The sequence below is a fragment of the Macrotis lagotis genome, chromosome X, assembly GCF_037893015.1.
Source record: "Macrotis lagotis isolate mMagLag1 chromosome X, bilby.v1.9.chrom.fasta, whole genome shotgun sequence".
Taxonomy (NCBI): domain Eukaryota; kingdom Metazoa; phylum Chordata; class Mammalia; order Peramelemorphia; family Peramelidae; genus Macrotis; species Macrotis lagotis.
The window spans coordinates 159696674-159709916 of record NC_133666.1 but is presented as its reverse complement, the minus strand read 5'-3'; the positions used below and the strand labels follow the sequence as shown (position 1 = coordinate 159709916).

The following is a 13243-nucleotide window of genomic DNA, read 5'->3' as shown; positions in this document are numbered from 1 at the left end:
AGTAGTTGGAGGGGAAAAATAATAGCAAGTTTTCTCTGTTGTATACATCTCACTTCTCAAGGGCAAAGCCAAGCTGGCAAAATAGGGGCAGAGACATACCTGAACTCTCCTGCAAATCATTCCAAATACCTTTAACTACTGACTCTAACCAAGTTCTGGAGTGGCAGAACCCATGAAACAAATGAGTGAGACAATTCCACAGCCCAAGACCACTTAGAAGATCCACAGGAAGGATCAGCTGTACCATGGTAAGAGAAGATTGTGGAGCAACCTGGGCCAGGCCAGAGTGAACCTGCCTCAGCAAACCAGGAAGAGAGAATGGGATGACTAGGTCTCTGGCAACTGTAGGGACTTGCAGATTTCTCAGCCCAGAGACTTCCAAGGACAACTTGGAAGTTCAGGAAAACTCTGCCAAACTGGAGTGAAATAGGCTCATAGTCCAGGGGAGGCCTCATTAGCACAGAACTGACCCCAGAAGATCAGTAACAGGTCTGAATAAAGAGCTACAGCTGCATCCATAGCTCTTAGCCCACAAACAGGGAAGAACGTCAGAGGGGATTACAGGGGTCTCTTTGCCATCACTGAGGCCGGACTATGTTACTTTACTCATACTCAGATATGGGTCACAGTCCTCAGGAAGCAATATTACAGCACTTACTGTTAAAGTAGAGCAGGGACCTTCCTCACAACACCAATATAGAGGGGAGTTCTTGTGGTCATCTACTGACCAGAACATAGACCAGGAAAGTAGTCAGAGCCTCTCATAAGACCTTGGAAGAATTGAGAACTTGTAGATCCCTAGAAGTATTTCTAAAAATAGCTGCAAAACCCTGAAAGACTTAGGACAATACATTACCCACCCTAGAGGCAGAACCCCACATTAAAAGAAAGTCAAAATGAAGTCAAAAACTTGGGAAATGAGGAAAGAACAGGAGAAAAAAATATATTAATACAGACAATTTCCATGGTCATATTGAAAAGCAAAACAAACACCCTGAGTAGAAGCTAAAGCTTCTACATCCAAAACCTCCAAGAAAAATATAAATTGGTCTCAGGACATGGAAAGACTCAAAAAGAATTTTGATAATCAAATAAGCATGATAGAGGAAAAATTAAGAATGGCAAAGACATCAGATAAATTCAAAGTTTCTGAGAAAGTCCAAAAGTCCAAAAATGGCTCAGACTAATTAAGATTCCAAGTATGTGAAAAAATGTTCTGTAGGAAAAAATTAGCAAAGCACTATATCTAAGACTGAAAAATTGTCTCAAAAAGATTGAAACTCCAAAAGAAAGAATGAACAAAGAGAGCAAAATAATCCCAATGGTTAGCTTGGCTTTCCAGAAGACAAAGATGTTGAGCAAGATATCAAAGATCCAAGATGAAGGTGAGATACCAAATCATCAACTCTCCAAAATGTTTAATATTTTTATATCAAACCTCTTGGTTTGATACAAATGAAAAATTATAAGGTACCACATTATGCTTAAGTTTTTTGTCAAGGACTCCTTATCCTTTGTGCATTTAATATTTCTTTTATTAGGAAGAAATAGATAGCTGCCATGTACAAATTTATGGTCCATAATGGACTTTTGAAATCATTCTACTCCTCTTTTTGATGACAGAATTTACATTTGAGTCAGATCTAAAATTCTATTTTTTTCTCAGAAATACATACCTGGCAGGTATGTAAACAATCATAGAATTTGAGGGGAAACATGAACATGAGCTTTTTCTCTGCAGCTCAGTTATCCCAGTCTGTATGTATGGATTTGTACCTGAGAATTCCATCTTAGTAAGAGAGGAAAAAAAGCTGTGTACCCATCCACAAGGTCTAAAAGCAGGCTTCTGTGACACTCAAATCAAATTTAACTCTTATGAAAATTTAGATTTTAAGAACTGTAAACCTTACACACCATTTCAAATCAAAGTTGAGCTTAGTTCTAAGCTACATATTACTAAAATAAATAGAAGGGTAGTCACGTGATTTTAAAATATTTGTGATTTTGTATATTTGTTGCTTTGGATATAAAATTCCATAGACCTATTGCATACCATGTGTTAATATTACTCCATATTCAACTCGAAAATAAATTTATTTCTTCTCATAAATTCTGGCTTCCAATATTTTCATTTTTTGCATCACATTTAAATTGGTGAAAATTCTCTGATTTGCAGGAAAGAGCAATGGAAAATTAATTTTAAAAAATTGTGGTTTCACATATGCTTACAATAAAAATGTTGTTTTAAATGGCTTAATTAGAACAGTTTGTCATGCTTAGTGAAAACTGGTATAATGGCATCATTTTAACCACAATTTTTTAAAAAGAAAAACTAAGAGAAGGAGGGAGGGAAAGAAAGGTATTGTTATAGAACTTGGTTCTTCTATACATTTTTAAATTATCTGTTTAGTTACCTCAGAGGTAGGTACTTATCTCTTTAGAATGAAGACATTCAAAAACACATTTGAATAGAACAAAAAGAGACATCAGTTTCTCTGTTCAATATAATATTTCTTCAACTTCCAATAGATCTTTGCTTTTTTTATGAATGTTTTATTTTTCTGATGTGAATTTCATTTAATAGCAAAGCTGGTGACCCCCAAGTCTGTTACTTGATTTGTTCCTATATTTAATCTTATCACATTGAGTTCTCTGGCAATTTATGGATATGGTTGAATATTTCCTCATTAATTAATAAATACATTTTTAATATAGCCATCAAAGAAATTCAGAACCCCTCCTCACTTCTTCAAATATTTATTTAATAAATTATAGAACCTTCTTCCCTGATAGTTGTTATTCATTTTCTCTCTACAGATATTACATTTCTTCATTATCCAGGATTAAACAAATAGAAAAATTATTTAATATTCAATTTTTATCACAGTTACCTATAAATCTTTAGCAAGAAAATCTTTTTCAAGAAAATATTGCAGGGTGGCTAGGTGACATAGTGGATAAACACCAGTGCTGGAGTCAGGAGTACCTGGGCTCAAATCCGGTCTCAGACACTTAATAATTACCTAGATGTGTGGACTTGGGCAAGCCACTTAACCCCGTTTGCCTTGCAAAAAATCTAAAAACAAAAAGAAAATGTTGCTGTCCTTTCCACTAAAAGTCCCACATCATGCCTTCAAGATTACTTCATTTGCACCTTGGGCACCAGGTGTGCTCTGAGGAGAATGTAAAGGAGCACTCACAGTTCACTGACTATACCATCACAATTTATCTGGAGAAAGAATGAGAGAAAGACATCAGTGATGATGAGGTTAAGGTAGACTAAGAGAAAGAAGAAGAGAAAGCTAAAGATGAAGAGAAACCCAGGGTTGAAGATGTAGGATCTAATGAAGATGATGCAAAGACAAGAAGAAGAAAACCAAGGAGATCAAGGAGAAATGCATTTAATTGGTAAGAGCTGAACAAAATCAAGCTTATATGAACACATAATCTTGATGACATCAGTCAAGAAGACTATGTTGTGTTTCATAATAGCAATGATTAAAACCTATGAAACATCAGCTGAAATTCAAAGCTCTTCTTTTCATCCCCATTTGAACTCTTTAAAAACTAAAAAAAAAATTAAGTTATATGTGTGACATGTATTCATCAAGGAGAGTTGTGATAAGCTTATTTCTGATTATCTTTACTTCATCTGAGGCATGGCAGAGCCTTAGGATCTGTCTCTTAACATTTTCAGAGAGTTGCAGCAAAGTTAAGATTCTGAAGGTCATTTGCGAGAACACTGTCAAGGAGTGTCTAGAGATCTTCTCTGAATGGGAAGAAGACAAAAAGAATTATAAAATGTTCAATGAGAGTTTTTAAAAACCTGAAACTTAGAATCCATGAGGAATAAACCAAGGTGCTATTTATTTGAATTCTTAAATTGTCGCACATCTCAGTAAGGAGATGAGATGACTTCTTTGTCTGAATCTGTATCCATATTGAAGAATACCCAGAAATGTATCTACTGTTAAATGCTTAGAACAAGTTGCTAACTCTGCTTTTGTTGAATGGGTACAGAAATGTGGTTTTAAAATAGTATATATGACAGAGTCCACTGATGAACACAATACAAGAGACAAGGGAAGACCCTTGTCTCTGTCACTAAGGAAGAATAAGAAATTCAAGAGAATGAAATAGAAAAGAAAAAATAGAGTAACTTAAGACAAAATATGAAAATTGTGCAAACTATTGGAAGAAATTCTGAATAAGAAAATTGAGAGAGTTTCAATAACCAATTGGCTGGTGTCTTTGACCTCTTGCTTTGCTACATGTATTTGAGACTGCACAGACTTCATGGACTGCATCATGAAGGCACAGGCATTGAAAGACAATTCATCAATGGATTATCGATGGTCAAGAAGCACCTGTTAATTAACCTAGATCATTCCATTGCATAGACTCTCAGGCTGAAACCTGAACCTGACAGGAATAACAAAGTTGTGAATAACTGGGTGTTCTTTCTTTTTGAGACAGTTCTGCTGTCTTCATTTTCTCCCTTGAGGATTCAGAGACACACAATAAATTACTCCTTGGCATTGATGAGGATGAGGTGATAGCAGAAGAACACAGTGTTGTTGCTCCTGATGAGATCCCCCCCCAGTCGAAAGAGATAAAGATGCCATCCATATGGAGCAGATGGATTAAACAAACCTCTGCATCAAAGCCCACCCTCTGAAAATTTCCCTGTGTTTTTCCACAACAGCAGAGGATCCTCTCCTGCCTATCTCCATCTGCCAATGTTTAGTGTGCTTTATTTCTTCTTGCTCTCCAGTGTATGGGAAGTGCTTTATAGTGTCCTATTCCTTCTCTCCTGATATGGGGAGCATGATGTGTATTGTGGGCTGTTACTGTTTATTTTGTTCTGAAATTGAAAAATGCCAAATTAAAAGAATGTAGGTTTTACATGAGGAAAATTTTTACCTTTCCACCTGTATCGAGTGAAATGTACACATTAAGGCATAAATATGTTGCAAGATGTACTCATTACATTTTGTTTTTCTATAAATACATTCATCTCCATAACTTCCCTATTACTTTTAGGAGCTTAGCCCTGCTTCAAGGCACACAAGACCTCAGCAACCATTAGACTGGGACAAACAAAATGCTTTTCAGGACTCCTCTGCTGCTCAGCTATGTTCAGCCTCAGGCAAATTGAAGTAAGCACTACAACTCCTGGACTTCTTGAGTCTTTTGAAGTTCCAAAAGTCCCTAACCCAGTAGAACAAAAACAAAGGGGCAAAGAAGAATACATGGAGCCATAGAACACATTAACTAGGGTGAAAAGATTGGCAGCTAGTAACAGAAAGTTGTCACCATTACTATTACTTCTCTCAGTAACAGAAGTCTCATGTATTCTTGACTTCAAGGCATTTATTGTTTCAATTAGTTCTTTACTGGCTCTTTGAGGTTTTTTTAATATAACACCATGCCTTCAAAGACTGAAATAATTTGTTTCCTCTTTGACAGTGTTAATGCCTATAAGTCTTTTCTCTTGTCTTCTTCTTATAGTTAGCATTTCTAAAGACATTCATAATAACAGTGAGGAAAGGGGACATGTTGTTTATTCCTATCTTAATTTAATAAAAGTAAAATTGTATCCCATTGCAATTAATGTTATAGTTTTTTTCCTCTATCTTAGATAGAGTTATTTAGGTTTTGAATTTCCTCTTCATTTAATCCCAGCAACTTATATTTTTTGTCAGATTTGTCAGCACTGAGCTGGACAAAATAATTCAGAATTCCTGCCTCTTTGGTGGTGAGTTCACCTTTTTCATTTATGATACTAGCAATTTGGATTTCTTCTTTCTTCTTTTTAAACAAATTACTCAGTTCATCAATTTTATAGTCTTTTTCATAAAACTAGCACGTATTTATTAGTTCAATAATTGTCTTGTTTTCAATTTTATTAATTTCTCCTTTGTTTTCTAGAATTCTAATATGATATTTATTGGGGTATTTTTAATTTGTTCTTTCTCTAATTTTTAGTTGCATATTTAGTTCATTGATTCCCTCTTTCTCTAATTTATTCATGTAAGCATTTAAACATATAAAATATTCCCTGACAGCCACCATAAGAGTATCCCATAGGTTTTCCCATGTTGTTTTATTATTGTCATTTTCTAGGATGAAATAATCAATTCTTTCTATAATTTGTTGCTTAATCCACTCATTCTTTAAAATGAAATTATTTAGTTTCTAATTAGTTCTGGGTCTATATCTCCATGGCCCAATGTTGCACATGATTTTTATTGCATAATGATCTGAAAAAAGATATGTTTACTATTTCTGCCTTTCTTCAATTGATCATTAGGTTTGTATGCCCTAATAAATGTTAAAGTTTTTGTGTAAGTGCCATGTACTGCAGAAAAAAAGCATGTTCTTTTCTATCATCATTCAATTTCCTCCATAAGTCTATCATATCTAAGTTTTCTAACAATCTATTTACCTCGTTAACTTTCTTCTTGTTTATTTTATGATTAGATTTATCTAAATCTGACAGTGGGAATTTGAGGTCTCCCACTAGTAGAGTTTTGCAGTCTACATGTTCCTTTAGCTCCTTCAACATCTGCTCTAAGAATTTGGATGCTATACCATTGGGTGTATACATATTTAGTATTGAAGTTACTTTATTGTCTATTGTACTTTTTAGGAGGATATAGTTTCCTTCCTTATCTCTTTTAACACTATCTATTTTTGCAGCTGCTTTGTCTTAGATATGGATTGCTACCCCTGCTTTTTTCACTTCAGCTGAAGCAAAAATATATTTTGATCTAACCTTTTACTTGTACTCTGTATGTATCTCTCTGCTTCATATGAGTTTCTTGTAAGCAGCATATTGTAGGATTCTGGTTTTTAAACTACTCTGCTATTCACTTACATTTTGAGGGACAATTCATCCCATTCACATTCAAAGTAATAATTCCTTTCTCTTTATTGACCTCCATGCTATCTTCCCTCTGTCTGTATTTTCCCTTTCTTTCCCTTTATTCATGTTCCCCAGTATTTTGTTTCTGAATACTACCAACTTCAGTGTATTTTCCCTCCTATATCAACACCCTCTCCCCTTTCTTTCCCCTTTCTCTTTTCCCCTTCTTCCTTTCCTTCTTTCTGTTAATTCCCTCTTTTCTCCCCCTTCTCATTCCCCTCTCCCCCTTTTCCCCTTTTCCCCTTTTAACATTTGAAAGGTAAAATAAGTTTCTTACTGAGCATGTGTAAGTTAACTTTAAGTCAGGTCTGATGAGAAGAAGATTCAGGTGGTTTTAACCTCCTCCTTTCTTCCCCTCTATTGCAATAGCTCATTTGTACCTCTTAATGTAATGTGATTTACCCCATTCAGTCTCCTCCATCCTCCCATCTTATTACCATCCCCCTTTCAAAGAGGTATTGTTTTTAAATCATTCTGTCTGAGTCACAGAAAAGTCTTGAGTGTCCATCATTTCTGGCTAAGTATATTCTCTCTAATAGAGTTATAATTCTCAAGAGTTATTAGAGTCTTTCTCCCAGGTGAGATATAGCCAGTTTCATCTTACACAGAAGTCATGTCCATCACTTCTGGCTAAGAATATTCTCTCTTAAAAGTTAAAATTCTCAAGAGTTATGAAAACCTTCCTCCCAAGTGGGGTATAGCCAGTTTTGTCTAATTGGATAGTGTTTTTTGCCTTTCCTCAAACCCCCCCCACCATTTTTTTTACCTTTTCATGTGTCTCTTGAGCCTCCTGTTTGATGTCAAAATTTTCCATTTAGCTCTGGTCTATTCATCAGGAAATGTTGGAAATCTCCCATTTCATTAAATGTCCATTTTTTCCCGAGAAAAGAAGACTCATCGTTGCCAGATAGTGGGTTCTTGGCTGCATTCCAACATCCCTTTCTCTTTGGAATATCTCATTCCAGGACCTTCAATCCTTTAATATTGCTGCAGGATTGTCCTGTGAAATCCTTACTGTGGCACCTTGGTATTTAAATTGTTTAATTCTGGCTGCTTGCCGGATTTTCTCTTTCATCTGATAGTTCTCAAATTTGGCCACAACATTTGTTGGTGTTTTCATTTTAGTATCTATTTCTGCAGGAGATCAATGTGTTCTCTCAATAAATATTTTGCCCTCTGGTTCCATGATATCAGGGAAGTTTTCCATCACTAAATCCTCTAATAGTAGGTCCAGACTTTTTTTTTTCTCTTCAGTGTTTTCAAGAAGTCCAATATTTCTCAGGTTGTCCCTTCTTGATTGATATTTTTTTTGCTGATGAGATACTTTATGTTTTCTTTTTTTTATCTTTTTGTTTTGTTTAACAGAATCTTGTTGTCTCCTGAACTCACTGGTTTCCATAAATTCCATTCTTTTTTTTTAGAGAACAATTTTTTTCATTTACCTTTTGTAACTCCTTTTCCAATTGGTAAATTCTATTTTTGAAGGAGTTTTCATTTGCTCAATTGTAGTATTGAGAGAGTTATGTTCTTTTTGCATTTGCCCAGTTGAGGATTTGAGAAAATTATTCTCATTTTGCATTTGTCCAATTTTATTTTCCATGGTTTTGTTTTCTTGTTGCAAGATGTTAATTTTCTCTTGTAACATGTTAATTTTCTCTTGAATTTCTTTTCCCACCTTTTCCAATTGTTTTTTAACTCCTTATTTCATCAAGGAAGTCTTTCTGGACTGGAGACTAATTCATATTCTCCTTAGAAGGGCTAGGTCTCTGGGTTGGAATCTGGTTTTTCTCCGTATTTCTCCATGGCCCCCCACTTTGCAATGATTTTTCTTCATTTTTTTGGTGTGTTGGGGGAGGGACTGGCTTTCAGAGGTTTGATTTTGAAAACTCTAGAGGTGTTGTTCACTTGGTTTGGTAATTCAAAGGGTAGGGGTTGATGGTTGCTTTCTATGGAGTGATTGATTGAAGCCCTCTCTCAATCCTGGAGGGAGTGATGGGGGGAGAGGAGGGAGTGGAGAGGGGCAGCAGGCTTTGAGTTGACCGTGAACAATGGGCTGGAAGTCAATCTCCCTTTCAGCTGAGTGCATTCTGTAGTCCACACTTGAGCCTGAGGGGATGGGGGGACATTGTTACCATTTGTTCTGGGTAGTATGCTCTGCTAAAAGTGTTGAGCTCAGGTTCTGAACTGAGCTGGAAGATTTTAAGGCATGCAGACCTCCCTTCCCCCTGACCAAAGACTCTGTAGCTAAAGTTGGTTCTTGGACCAGCCTCACACCAAAGTATCTGTGGTTAATGTAGGTACTCTGGTCTCTCCCCCCTCCCCCACTGCAGTCCCTGTTCTGGTCTTCTGGTCTTTGCTCCTGGTTCGCCCACAGTCCCCTGAGACAGACCTTGTTGGTAGGAATTCTTCTCCTAGCTTCTTTTTCTGGGTTTTGTTGATCGAGTTTCTGGTAAGAGGTTTCTTTCATGTTATTTTTAAGGGGACACCAGGGGAACACTTAAGACAGTGCCTGTCTTCTCTCTGCCATCTTAGCTGGAAGTCGATGAGTACTCTTTAAATGAAAGCTTGAGAAATTATTTGCTCTACTTTCTAGACTTTTGGTTATAAGGGTACTGATTAGTAATGATAACAGAAATTGAAGCAATCTAGAAAAAAATTTACTTTTGATGACATTTTCTAGGAGTCTGAACATATGGAGTTCAATACAAGGAGTGCAGCAGGTAAAAAATGAAGAGATTATTCTGAGATTTTGTGAGATTCTTTGCTTTTTTCTGGGAGGGTTTCAGTAAGAAGGCCAGTGGGTACTGAGGCTATTAATGAGGTCTGACTACCAAAGGAGGGTAAAATGACTCAAGGGTAGATCCAGGAGGGCTTCATGTCTCTATTCCAACCTGACATCTCTCTGACCTAATTGTAGCATTTCTTTCTGGAGTTATGTTTTCTAATTTCTTGGGTAATATTTTGTTTCATGATCAAGAGACAAATCCCCGTATCTGCACAAGAGGGGAAATACAGATTATGCATTTAAGCTGGTATACTTATCTGTTTATATTTTGTCCTCTCCCATAGAATTAAAAGTTCTTGAATACAAGAACTTGTTTGTTTTTGTTTCCTTTGAATATTAAAATTGTACCATTAACATTACAGATACTTAGCAAATTCTTATTTTTGAATTGAACCAAAAAAGAAAAATGAGTGGAGTTATGATTTTGACTACCTTCAAAATGGAAGACACATAAAATTATTTTTAATGCCTTGTTTAAAATTGATGCACATCATTATCACAACGTGCCTTACTATCCTAGATATTTGAATATACTGAAGATCAGATGTTGTCACCCATTTGTAATGAAAACTTTCTAAAATAGATTCCTATTAAAAAGTGGTGATATGGGGTGTCTAAGTGGTGTAGTGGATAAAGCACCAGCCCTGGAGTCAGGAGTACCTGGGTTCAAATCTGGTCTCAGACACTTAATAATTACCTAGCAGTGTGGCCTTGGGCAAGCCACTTAACCTTGGAAAAACCTAACAAAACCCAAAAAACTATTCCCCGAAATGAAATAGAAAATTAGATGAATTTCAGTCATAGAAATCTAAAGATCTTATTATCTTAATGAAAAGATGTTTATTTCATGTAAGTCTGTTGGATTTCTCTAGGTTTGGAAATAATATTATTTAAGTGAATAAAATCTAAACAGACATCATATCAAGTCCCCAAGACTAAATTTGTTCCTGTTTCGGAGATAGTAGTGATTTTACATTTGAGGAAGTTTTATAAGGAAGAGGATAACATAAGTGTGAAATATTGATTCCATTAGAATTAATTAGTCACTCTAATGGAAATAAGACATAACAGAAAACCTTAAAGTAAGAATCATACTCTGTTCCTCTAGTTAGTCATTGTTGATGATGATGCAATAAATGATCATTTTGCTCATGAGAAACTTATATAGGAAATGTGTATAAACGATCCTTGGATGAATTAGATGGAACCAAAAGACAAATAATCTCAAAGGAAGACTGTTTCACTTATAGGAATTTATTAAATTTGTGGAACAAAACTCTGGTGGCAATCTTTCAGACTTGTGATTCCAATGCCAAATTCTAAAAGTTATAAATTATAGCTGAATTTTGAAGGTTCTAAGAAACTAATAGAAATTAGAAAATACACCACTAAGGGGAAAGTACCAGAACAAAAAGGGGCCTGTCATCTGAGAAAACCTCCTGCTGTCAAATTTGATTTAAAAAGTAGTCATACATGTCTCAAAAACGATCACATTTTCGACTAAGTATTGTTTGATTATTCCCATTCATCCATCTTTCCTAGATTGGTAACAAAAGTCACTATTGCTTCAGAGAGATCTAAAGTTTCTATGTAATGTATTTCTCAATTTGTGCTGTTTTTCCAAAGATAAATGCAATTTGTAGTACAAAAATCTATCATTAGGTGTGGCTAGGTGGCACAGTTTATAAAGCACCAGCCTTGGAGTCAGGAGTACCTGGGTTCAAATCTGGTCTCAGACACTTAATAATTACTTAGCTCTGTGTCCTTGGGCAAGCCACTTATCACCATTTGCCTTGCAAAAACTAAAAAAAAATCTATCATTGTTTGGTCAGTTAAGAAAAATAACAGAAAGCAAATGATATTAAAATTAAAATACTAGTAATGTGAGACTAAATTGAAGTGTCCATCCAAATAAGTAGAACTGGAATAGCATAGTGTACTATAATAATACTCAATTAAATTTATTTAATTTGAACTTCTAATTCCAAAGGAAGTTGAATTGGAATACACTTACCATATTTTTATTATTTGTTTCAGTTCCTTCATGAGAACTCCAGAGCTTTGTTTTTTTTAATCTATATCAACATTTGTCACTAATTAATTAAATGCATGGACTGATAACATTTCTTAAAATCATTTATGAATATGCTAGTAGAATCTTCAATGTTCTTTACGTAGCTAAAAAGCAAAATTTGAATTCTTATATAACATAGTTTATTTTGATTAGTTTGGGTTTTGATTCAGATTTTTTGAGCAATTGCATTGTGTAGAACCTAAAGCAAATAAAATTGTCACAAAATAAATCATCTGTGAAACAAGTACAGTGTACAGTATAAAAGAAATTTTAGATCTGCAATTTCATATTCTAAAGTATAAGCATATATATTGATTGTGATCTGTAATGCCTCTGAATGAGAAAATATGAATGATTCAGTTCATTACACTGAATTTCACAGAAGAATTCTCCTCAACCATCCAATAAATAAACATACGTGTATATTCAGGAGATAAAAGTTTCATTTATGATTATTTCAAAGAATCTACCAAAAGGAATACAAATTTACTATTGCACCTCTCAAATACATATATTGATACATTGTAGAAGTAAACAAATAATTTTCAAATTGTTTCAGAAATAATTTTCATGTTTGTTACATCAGGCACCCTTGCTTCTTTCAAAATAAAATATATAAATCATAAATGTGTAATGTTTCTAATTAATGAAAATGCAATAGGTACATATAGAATCAGAAACATAACTTCAATACTTCCATTAAGAAAAAAACTATGCATTTCTGGGGCACAGTCAAGATAGTGGCATGAAACTAGGAGCTCTTGTGGGTTTTCCCAAAACAACGTTGAATGATCAGTTCCTAAAATCACAGAACATACAGTGAAACAAATTTTCCGTGAGATATCTTGGAGGAACTGTAGGAAAATACCCGTCTCAAATAGGCAAGAGTGTTCTGAAGTTTAGTATAGGTGGGAATGCTGGAAAAAACAGCAAGAGGTTGTTAGCCACAGCACAGCTCAGGTCCAAGTTACCTCAGGCACTGCTCCCATGACTGAGATCCCAGTGAAGCTCAGGTCCTGGGGCAATTGGCCATCCAAAGAGTTTCAGGTTTTGACATGTGTTTTAAGTCCCAGTATGACTCAGGTTCCTGCATGTTTCAGGTCCCAGATCAGCAGGTCAACAATGAGGCCCCAAAGTACAGATTGGAGAACAAGGATCAAGCCCCAAACACTTGGTGCAGCAGCAGAATACTTCAGCACAAAAAACAGACAGCAGAATCCCCAGTCACAGAAAAAAGCATGGGTCTATACACTCTATACCATAGGAGCAGAACTTAGCTATCAAAATGAGCTAAAAAAATTTTTAAAATGCTAATGATTGACAACTACTATTCTGACAGAAACGATGAAAATGCCATATCCAAAGAGGAAAGTAAAGACAAATACCTATATATGAAGTCTCAAAGGGGCTTATGAATTGGTATCAAAAACAAAAAAGAACTCTTGGAAAAATTAAA

The 13243-nt window shown here is 35.2% G+C and overlaps 1 pseudogene; it reads left to right on the top strand.

Annotated features, from left to right (window-relative positions):
- Positions 1–3127: 3127 nt before the first annotated feature.
- On the top strand, positions 3128–4647 carry LOC141498873 (heat shock protein HSP 90-beta-like; annotated as a pseudogene).
- Positions 4648–13243: the final 8596 nt, after the last annotated feature.